Here is a 12,096-nt window from a genome sequence, read left to right on the forward strand (position 1 = left end):
TGATTATTTAAATTCAACACAGTAACTGAAATAGATTAACAAGTTACCAAGCCAAGCAAACACACGGCCATGGAAAGTTTATCCAAGCAAAATTTATTGGAGAAATGTTTTTCATTACCGACTGATACACTGCAATTGTGACTAAGCATGGCCCTTAAAAGTGAAAATTCCTGTATGGTAAGAGTTTAAGGTTTAGCGGTATATCACAAAACAACAGATTTTTTTAGCAAATGAACAACAACTTGACACACAACTTATCTGTCCAATACATGTTTTACTGTTCTGTCCCACGGAGTTGGATACCTAAAATATTCTAACTGAGTTGTCCCCCTTTAAATAAGAATGCCATTTGTAAAGAAATAAATGTAAACAATTGTCAAAACGATGTTTTACCTAGTTATGTAAAGTTAAAATACTCGCACAATGTTGCAAATGCATCAAAACGAAGACATGTAACAGCTTTTTAAAAATGGTGAGTTTTTAAAGGCGCTGGACTGTCCAGAATGAAGTCCCCTTCCGGAATTCGATATATATATGAATAAATTGACAATGGTTTTGTACAATAATAAAGATGTTTTATATGCTGTATTATTTTCATGTAAAACAATGTTTTCTTTCTATGATTTGATAACGTTCGATTGTTTTTCTCCGAAACATGGACCTATACCTTAAAGCAGTTTTCTTTTTTTTTTTCTTCACTTCATTATGCAAGATTGAAATAGTGCCCTAAAAATTTTGATCTTACCATTTTGTAAGTCTCATGTTCCATGTTCGGAATTCTGAATGTCAAGAAAAATCTATAGATTTATTGATCACTTTAGCTGTACACCTAGAAGAACATTAAAACTGACAAAAATATAATGTAAAATAGACAAACAAGAAAGATTGCAGGTTGAATACTAGTCATGTAATGATATAGCACCTGTTTTGAACACAGTGAGATCATTGTTCTTTTCTTATATTGCTATTTGAACACAGTGAGATCATTGTTCTTTTCTTATATTGCTATTTGAACACAGTGAGATCATTGTTCTTTTCTTATATTGCTATTTGAACACAATGAGATCATTGTTCTTTTCTTATATTGCTATTTGAACACAGTGAGATCATTGTTCTTTTCTTATATTGCTATTACCGTATACGGTAAATCAATCGGTGAATAACAACTATGATGATCATTACATAAATCTTAGTTTTAATAAGAGTATTTCTTTAATTGAAATACCATATTTTATCTTATTGTATGCTTATCCATGAAATATTGATATATATCAGTAAAATACAATTGATATTTCACTCTTTCAAACATTGAAAATATTATTTATGTTTTTCACAGGTACAGAATTACACTTGAATGCAAAAGAATACGAATCATGAATAACCAGAAATTCTTTGCAAAATATACTTAAAAAAAAAACAACACAGATTTATACAAATACCTACAAGGAGATAAAGATATATACTCTCTATCGTAATAAAATGAAAAAGAAATCTGGAAACTTCATAGAGCTAATTTATAATTTTTTCAACATAGATATCGTGATGTTACGACACGGTGACTTCAAGATGCAATTCACATGACGTTGCGGGCAGCAGTAAGATGGGTTTAATTTGGTTTAAACTATTGAAAATCATAAAATAGAAAGAAAATTGGTTTGTTTTACAAGTAAGATCAAAATATATTTCACTCGATCAAGAACACTTTTTATACGCCCGAAGGGACGATTTATGTTATACCCCCGGTGTCCGTCTGTCTGTCCGTCCATCCGTCCGTCCGTCCCTTAGCAATTTCGTGTCCGCTCTGTAACTCTTGAACCCCTTGAAGGATTTCAAAGAAACTTAACACAAATGTTCATCATACGGACAACGTACAGAATGCATGTTTTGGATGTCTCGCTTCAAGGTCAAGGTCACACTTAGGGGTCAAAGGTCATATCAGTTTGTTTCGTGTCCGCTCTGTTACTCTTGAACTGCTTGAAGGATTTAAAAGAAACTTGGCACAAATGTTCACCACACGTGCAGAGCACATGTTTCGGAGACGACGCGCAGAGCACATGTTTCGGATGTCTCACTTCAAGTTCAAGGTCACACTTAGGGGCAAAATGTCATATATGACTTTGATTTGTGTATGTTGCTCTGCATTGCAGAACTCTTATTTTTATTTGGCAAACTCTCTTTTTTGTTCACTTACAATAAAAAAGTTTGAATTACTTCCCTTTTGTGTTACTATAAATAGCTTATTTTGAAACTTTTTTATTATTGGCCGTAGGGAAAACTCGAGACCACTTTTCTGTGGTACAACATGAATGGTACTCTAATTTTTAGGTGTATTTTGACAAACCTTTACCTGGTAAGGATTTTTTCACTTAAAATTTATATTGGAATTTCTTATCTTTGTTGTTCCTGTCCGTTTGGCTTCAACAGTCAAGTTCTTTAAATTTTGCTCCCATCCTCTGATGTAACCATCCGGGCGTATATTGACCCGCTTGGTGGAGCTCTTGTCTTTACTTGTGGCTGCACCACTCATGAAAATATTTAATATGGTGTTCAGTCAGTGATATATATTTCAGTTTAACACTGAAACAAACAAATATCCTCTATGTATTAAACAATTTTTTGTCAGAAAGCCATATTTGATAATTACTACATCTTGAAAACAGAGCTCTTGAGTTAACAACTTTGTGGCGTATGATGAGGTTGATGCTTTTGAATTTGAATCAAATACATTAAGCAACAACAGAGATATGGTGAAAAAGCACCAGAATTAAAAATAATCTGTGTAAAAAGAGGCATAATTCATGAAATAGTTGTGCTTAAATTATGGATATTGTGTCATATGATGAAGAGGATGATGTACGAAAAGACTATTTTAAATTTGAATCAAATCTGTTAAGAACTGAAGTAACAAAGATTTAGTGAAAGTGCATTAAAATTTACATATAATTCTAAGATAAAAGGGGCATAATTCATGAAATATTTGTGCTTGAGTTACAGACCTTGAATCATTGATGTGGGAATGATCCTGAAGTACCATTTGTGTGAAAATAACGTAAAATTCAGGTCAGCAGGTTCATACAAGAATATTTTTAAACATACAGGGAAAAGGCGGCCATGTTCATTGACGAATCCGAAAAAATTGAACAATCTTGGTAGGGAGCCACATAAGGACAACTTGTTTAAAATTATTTTAGAATTGGGCCAGCAGTTTCATATAAGATTTTTAAAGTTTCAAATATATACATACACAGAAAAGTGAACACACCCCCTGGTGGCCATTTTTGTTGTTGACAAATTTGGATATTTGAACAATTTTGGTAGAGGCTTACATAAGGCCCGTTTGAGTGAAATTATTTCAAAATCAGACCAGCTGTCAAGTAGAAGATGTCGCTTGAACATTTTTCTATTTTGAGCACTGGCACCTCCTATGTGCAGCCAATTCGTAAAATAATTGGAAGGGCATAACCCAGGATCTTCCAGGCCAAGTTTCAGCAACTTCGACCAAATGGTTTCAAAAGAAACGTTGTTTACAGAAAAGTGTAGACAGACGGCGGACAGACGGGCACCTGGCGATCACAAGAGCTCAATTCAGCTGAGCTTAAAATTGTGATATTATTCAATAATATTAAATATTGGTGCATGAGTAACGGCAAAAGTTTAAAACAAATCTGCCGAGTAATAACAAAGATAAAGTGAAAGCGCATCAAAACTTTAACCAAGGTGTTGGACGAGTAGGACAGCTCTCAATATACTTCACATAGTCCAGCTAACAATGTCAGCGTGCCCAAACTCATATTATCATGTTTACTTTAAAGGTGATGAATGTAACAAACTGTTGCAGAAGTATGGCAATTGCATTTACTTATCCATCATATATTTTATCCTTTGTTTAGCTCATACTCCACCTCGATATAACTTCCAATTTTGAACTGGACTTCTTAAAATAAATTACAAGATAACTGTAGTGTACGAAGTTTGAGACAATGTTTGAGACAATGTTTTATTATCGAACTAGCTATACAGTAAAGATGATTAATACATCTAGAAAGAAGTATTGATTCACACAGTGCAACTAAGTTGCAAACCAGTTCTGACAAGTAAACTCAAGTCAGTTCATTAGTACTCATAACACTATGTCCCGAGTGGCAGAATATTTTCAGTATTCATGCACAAGCTGACACCTAGGTAGAACCACATATATTTGGCAAGGCAGCTGGATAACCCCTAACATGAAAGATCTTGGATCCCAGTATGACTGAAATCCACACTGCTGACAGGTATTTAGTCAAGAACGTAGACCAAACCTCTTTTGTGTTCATTACAAGAACTTTACAGTAAACTGAAACCCTATCGGCATGATTTGAGCAGCATTCCATTTTCAGTTAACTAAGTTTATATAATCTAGGAATCAAAATTGATTCTCACAGAGCAACTAAGTTAATAACTAGCTCAGTCATGTGAAATCCAGTCAGTTCATTAGCACTGACAGAAAATAATGTAATACTTCAGAATATCACTGAAGGTAATTTTTAATGCAAAACCACCCGCTTCATTCATCTTAAATGCATATGACTTAAAGGTAATGCTTGGAGACATGGTATTATTATCCTACACAGACAGACTGAATAATTTATAAATTTATGATATATAATAATATAAATATACGTATTTATCAGGACACTTACGTGATTAATTTCCACTGGCAATTTCTGGTCCCCTTCATCGTTGTCCTCTTCAGTATTGTCTTTTAAGGTTTCCTAACAGAAACCAGCCGAACATGAATTATATAAAACCCAGCAGACCAATACACATATAAGCTATAAATGTCTCCGTGTCTGCTTAATACAAAATCTAGCAACACTATGACTATCTACATCAAAGTTACTCATTGGAAACCATTTCTTAACTCCCGACAACAAGCACACCTGAATGCAAGACCTCAACGTAATAGAAAACATAATTAAGAAATAAACTATCACAATAATGCAATATACTCTCAATGAAAGCAAATAAACTCAACATCCATTCTTTTTTTATACCAGATGTATGACTACCATATAAAAATACCATTTAATCCATTTCAGGTTCATTTGCATTACATTATAAGGAAATTTTCTGTAGTGTACATCGGGCTCGTCCTATATAATAGTGATGTGACAGACTTTGTGTTATTGTTGCTATGCTCTTCACTACAAATATCAAACATATTTCATTTTTAAAACTGAAAGTTCAATTTGTGTCTAAAATAAGATCCAATTTTATAAATGTTGACGGAGAGACATCTGTAAACAGGTCTACTTTTCGTTATCTGGCTCTGAATGTGTTTGCTATGCGTTATGCTTTCAAGAAATTTTGATTTTGGAATGGAATACAAAAACTTTTTAAGTGGTTCATAGCTTTTTAATAATCAGAGTTCCAAATACCTTCCGGTCAGTCGGGAAAGAAAATTAAATAATTAGTTAACAGTAATGTGGAACTTCCTTCAATGGGTTGTCTTAACAGTATTCAGAATATCTTATAACAATACAACTTCTTGTTTATGTACCTCTGTTGTAATAAAAATTTGTTGCAATGTTTGAAACAATCATGTTTTCTCTTCGTATAAAATGTATTTAGAATGACTAAATAAAAGAATTTAATTCAATTTGCTGGCTTTAACGTCAAAGCAATGAATCGCAAAGTAGGCCAGCAACAGAAGGAAACTACAGTGAAAACATATAGCAGACGGGATGCTACAAAAATATTTAACAACCAGTACATTTTATTAAAATGCAAAGTACACAAATTGGTAAGTTGTAGATAATAGGATAGGCTGTTGTAGAAAGAATGGATATTAAACAGGAAGGCCTCGCTCCAAAACCCGCAGTCTGCCTACACCGCACACCACAGTAGCGCAAACACGCACGTGTACGAGCCGAACAGACACACATGAACGCACGCGAGATCCTATTGCATTCCTAGTCCTGTTTGGTGTATACAAAATCAAAAAATGTATGTAAATCGTTACATTTATCTTTTATTTACATAAAAACATGCATGTAAAGTAATATAACCAGAAATCTAAATATTTGTTTCAATCATTGACATTTCCTAAATATTCACAGCATACTAACGATTTTCATATTTCTCGTTTTTCAAATACGTAAGTTAAATGGTTTAGAAAAAATCCCAAATAAACCGTAAATACATTGCGAGTGGTACACTGTTGAAGCATCGGTTTCAATTTTTGTTAGAATGTAAACAGAAGTATATTTAGAATACATAGATGAAATGCATTTTATCAATATTTTTCAAAATGCAAAAATAAAATATATTTAGGAAATATCAATACGATGGCTTAAAGAATACAAACAATACTTTGAGACAAAGGTTAATAACATTTTTGTTTAAATGCAAATATAAGATACAACCCATTTAGCAAATATAAACAAAATATTATGTTATAATGCAAATATTAAAAATATTAACAACTTTTCAATGAGATTTTTTAGAACACAAATATTTAGGAAATATATCAATGGCAAGTGCACACAATATATTTACTATAATAGGACATAGACATCGAAAAACCAATGAAATGCCAATTTATTGACTTATGACCATTTTCTTATTTCTGAAACGACAGGATATAATAACCTTTATTGCATGTAGAACTGGACAATTGACTAGGGATAATTACACTATATCAACGTTTAAACATGTTTAATGGCAATTTAAGTAAATTAAGAATAATTCAACAACTATGGTCGAGCATCAGCAGGTCTGAATCTGAAAGGATATCTCGCTCTCTGTATTCTCTAATTCCTTCCTTCCAGTCAGATCGCTCTGTGTCTCTACTAGTAGAAGATGAATTTGGCGCCCTGGGTAGCTGCCTTTGCGCTATGTAAAGTGCCTTTCAATGAAAAATGCCGCTATATAAATCTGGTGTAATACAATATATATCAAGCGAAAATTCCAATATGAGTTGCTTAAAGAAGTAGAAATATGCCTATATATCGCAACCGGACATTTATTCGCAGAGTTAATATCAATGGTTATTTACACAAGATTGACAATTCCTTATATAAATATCAATATAAACGAATCTAATCATCTGTTTTCTTTATATTTGTATTGAATGCGCATTGATGCATTTCATTCAACTTTATTGTTGAAGTATTGAATAGGAGAATGTGCCCATACCATTGTGTTAACAGTTTTGACCATGCACACACTTTTGTAGACCTCTTCATTGAAAAATCAGTCATTTTTCAGCAACATTCAATGTACATACACAGACTTCTTACAATATAATTTTACTTCTTATTTTCGTTTGCAACTAAACTAGTTGCAAGAGCGTTTAATGGAGACAGATGATTTACTGCATGGGGTAATGTAATCATTTAATGTCTGATGTTTCTCTCTGTGTGAGAGAACTTGCAGTTATGTGATATGACCCCTTTCCATTTTCTCAAAAAGAATGGTTTTAAGCAATTTCAAGAAATATCATTATTAACATGTTATTATTCAGTGAACACAAATTCGACCATTAAAATTTTCTTTTGAATTAACTTTAAGTTCAAGTAATTTATGTTGCTGAACAAACAAATGATTTTTTTGATTAAAACAATAAAATTCTTTAGAATCCTTGATGGTACAATTTATGATAGCAGAGTATCTGTTTTGCATCATAAAATGAGACTTCATTTTCTCTGTAAATGTAATTGAAAATGCTCCGCTGTTGTTTGTTTGAGTTTAGCGTCGTTTTCCATCCGTAGTTCAGTAATGTAACAACGGGCAGTTAACATAACAAGTATTCCTGGATTCTGTACCAGTGCTTACGCATTCTCCTAAAGTAAATACCAATTTCCACACATGAATCAGAGGTGGGTGACAATTTGTTTTTCAGATATATTGACCTTTATCACTCGTCATAAGGAGCATACGGGGATTGAATTCTAGACCCCGCGATCCTAATGATCTGCTTTTTATATTGAAACTGGTAAGCGGAAACCGCTGATGTATATTTTTAGTCATATGTGACATTACAGTACTTCGGATCAGCTCATGTATTCATATAACGCTTTCTGTATTCACTGGATAACGGGTTAGAAATGAGGCGTGTTGTTATTTGATATAGGTAAAGCATTCGATAACATTTCGCATCAACATCTTAAAGGCTTTCAAACTATGTAAAATTAACAGTTGTTGAGTATTTGCGTTGTGACAGCTTTAAACGTTTAGCTTTAATTTACTTTTACAGAATTATCAGATTCTAAAGGAAACATATGTCCTAAGTCCGCCATCTTGTCTGAGTAAGGACTTTATAGAATCGGAAGTTTCAATCTTTCACTGTGTTTTATGCAAAAATAAATGTTTTGTTTCGCACTTGGCAAAGCGTTTTATAAACAGAGGCAAAATGTTACAACAGGAGCATTCATTGATGCTTGCTGTCATTTTCCCCGGACAAGTAAACACGAAGAAAGACGGCATAATCATTATATTGTCTGTACTTTGAGTGACGTAGGGTCACAACGAGCATTTTGCATGAATAATTTGCTGAAATTGAATTCAATAAACATGAAAAGCTACGGAAGGCCGATGCGCCGTGCTACTTGCGAAATATCAAAATACTCATTGCTAAATGTAAAATGTTTTACTCTATTAAAGAGACTTTGGTTGGCTTCATCGGCGTTTTACTATGAAGACGAACAGATTGTATTTTGGGTGATGAATGTGCAATATTTTACTTAAAAAAGTATTAAAAATCGTTTTGGTAATACGATACAAGTATGTGCTATTTAACAAATAACATTATGAATTAATATATGCAGAGGTTGTTTGATGAACTTTAGATAGTTTATCTGGATGTCACTTCTTTGGGATCAACCCGCCCACTTAGTTCAATAGGGAGAGCGCCGATCTACGGATCGCGGGGTCGTGAGCTCGATCCTCAGGCTAATGAATAAAAATAACTGCGGAAAACAATTAAAACAAAGTCTGTCTGCTGTACGCCATTTTCAATACCTTGCATGTTTTTGATCAGAAAAATGAGGTACCAATAAATCTATGTGTTTAAGGTAATTAAATGTCTCAAAATACACTTCAAACTGCACCCATGTTTATGATGAATATTTTAGCTTCTAATGGAAAAATGTGAAATAATTTTTTTTCATATCTTACTTAGATTCAAAGATAATGAGTTGCTACTGAATAAAATATGATTTACACTAAACTAATGACGTTACTCATAAAATAAAAAATAAGCAGATAGACTACTTTCGCATTTTCCTTAACGAGGAAAGTTTTTTTCACAACAAAGCAAAAGAATACTGAGTCTGTTCATAAAAGAAGTATGGAAATATGAAACACCCCTAGTTTCGGATTAAGCACAGCTGTTTAATACAAGTACATCATCCAAGAGAACCAGAAAAAATAACAATGTTGAGACAAAATACCGTATGATGAGACGTTTACGGCTGCGTTAATTATGCTGCGGGTTACGTTTCTATTATGTTTGATAAAACATCAAATTGCAATCCACGGACTTGACTTTGTTAAATTTGAAAGCTTTCAACGATTTATTAGGCGTCTATCTTTTATAGAAACAAAACAGAAATATCTAGGTACTGGAAATCAGCGGTCACACGCAGTCAAATTTGACAAACAATTTAGAGTAAGTGTGAGGTAGGCATGTCATAAATAAATGTATTACGCCACGGAATCAGAAATCTATTTGCCAAAAACAGCAGATGCATGTTTTTATGTTGACATACAGTTACTGTTAGTTTCAGGCTGATATGTCAGAAACTGATATATAAGGCCCAAATATTGAAATGCACGTTGCAAAATCAGCGGATTCATGCACTTGGTGTTGACAGACCACCAAGGTTATTTGAAGTTGATATGTCAGAAACTGGTATGTAATGCCGAAATATGGGAAATGTATACTGCAAAATCAATAGGTTCATGTACTTAGTGCTTACAGGCCATTATAAAGGTTATTTGAATTTTATATGTCAAAAACTGATATATAATGACTGAATATCTGAAATCTACTCTGCAAAATCAGCGTATGCAAGTAACTGATGCTGACAGACAATTAGTGCAAGTGTGAAAATGACGTCTTCTAGAAACAGACATGAATGTATCAAAAGTCTGTTCGGCAAAATCAGCATATTCGTGCAATTGGTAAAGAAAAATGTTCGGATTAGTGTGAGCTAGATATGACAGCAACAGCTGTTATTCATTAGCAGGAACTTGGCCCACATAGTTCATATCGGTATTCAATTATGTTCTTTGAAGTAAATCATGTATTTGAATGTGTATAAAATATAACTTAATATAGTGCCGTTCATCTAAATACATCAATAATTATATATCCGTGTAACAGCGTTGGGTACTTTTCGTGCAAACACTTTTCACCTACTGAACACCAGGTTCAATGTTTCAAATGTGGCTTAGTCACAAATGAGTGTAGAATCTGGCACTAAGTGTGAAAGATGAAAATATTCTGATTGTTTAATTGCAAATACTGAGAATATTTAGGAAATATCAATTTCCGTTACATACTAGAATTCAGTACGTAAATCGATAAAATATGGAAACCATTCGGAAACCGTTTATGAAATAATTGCTTTTCATTTATTAGAACGTAATTGTCAATTGCGACCGCGCGCTAAATAATACGACCGTGATCTATCTTCCATACAAATTTCGTTAATCCCTTTTAAAAGACTGACTGGTAAGGAATTGGAGTGTAGATCAATCAAACCGGGCTAGAGTTCAATCAGAACTAAATTGTCAATGACACGACGAAACCTTCAGACTTCTTTTCCTTAAAAATAGTGCAATGGCTGTTTAGCAGAGTGCAAAAAAATGTGCAGATTCTATTTTGAAAATCTCAAATCAAAATGTCATGCTAAAAAGCAGCCAAATGAGTATGTTAGAATTTCACACTACAAGGAATAAGGATATCCTTTGACGTGGGCAGCTGAGTGGACATGAATTTACATTATATGTCCATTTTTTAACAAATTTTACTCTGCCTTGAATGACCATGAAGAACAGTGAGAAAATTTCATCCTCAGTTATTCATAATTCTGTGAATAAGAAGACGGTTGTAAGTGGTCTTGTAATGTTATTGCTATATTACTCACTTGGCGCTGTTTGTTTTCAAAACTAAATTGATTATAGTCCTGAAGAGTTTTGTTTTGATTGCAGTAATTTGTCTTCCTTTAAAAGAAAATAATGAGAACATGGGAACGATTTTAATACTTTGTTATCTCTGTGAAATGAATTAACAACATTCAGCAATTACACTTAATTAATTAGCCTTTTCACGATTGAAAGGGATTAGTGCCATGATTTATAGTGATTAGAAATATTGCCATGAATTATTTGTCAAAAACTACTCAATCAGAGAAAGGTATTTCATTTGAATAAATCTTGCTGTGATAGTCACTACGTTGAGTTGAGTTGAGTTGTCCATAGTAAGAATGATTTACATTTTAAATGACATTTTAAAGCAATTGTCACATGCGTTCCAAATCTGGCATAGGTAGGCCAGGATTGGCAAAATGCAAACTTAATCGTCAAAGTAAGAAATAATTGATATAATTTAACGTAGCCTGTCAGTAAAATATAGGAAACATAGAATTCACATTGATTAAAAGGATTTTGAATATCTATTCATTGTGTTTTATATAAAAAAAGAATACATGGATGTAAATATCCGCGTGAAGATGCAGAGAACAAGATGTAGTAACGAAAGTTCTGTACTAGCTATATGTAAAGTAAACTGTTTGATATTTGCGCTTGGTACCGAACCACTTGCAGGGATATGTAAATGAAAAATAAGCATTACACCTCAAAAAAGCAAAATATATATATAATAATAATAAAAAAATAAAATAAAATAAATAAAAAAAATGAAATAAAATTTAAAAAATCGAACCAAAATGGAAAATGTTTGATTTCTCTCTGCTGATAAAAAATAAAATTGGAATGTTCAAGCAACGCTTCTCAATGTCTTATGTGTTATGTCTAGTTCTTTCAGCAGTGTTGAAGGCGCTTTAAGGGTTTACTAATTCTGTAAGCAAGCCCAATATCCTAATACGT

The sequence above is a fragment of the Mercenaria mercenaria genome, chromosome 12 (genome assembly GCF_021730395.1).
Source record: "Mercenaria mercenaria strain notata chromosome 12, MADL_Memer_1, whole genome shotgun sequence".
NCBI lineage: Eukaryota > Metazoa > Mollusca > Bivalvia > Venerida > Veneridae > Mercenaria > Mercenaria mercenaria.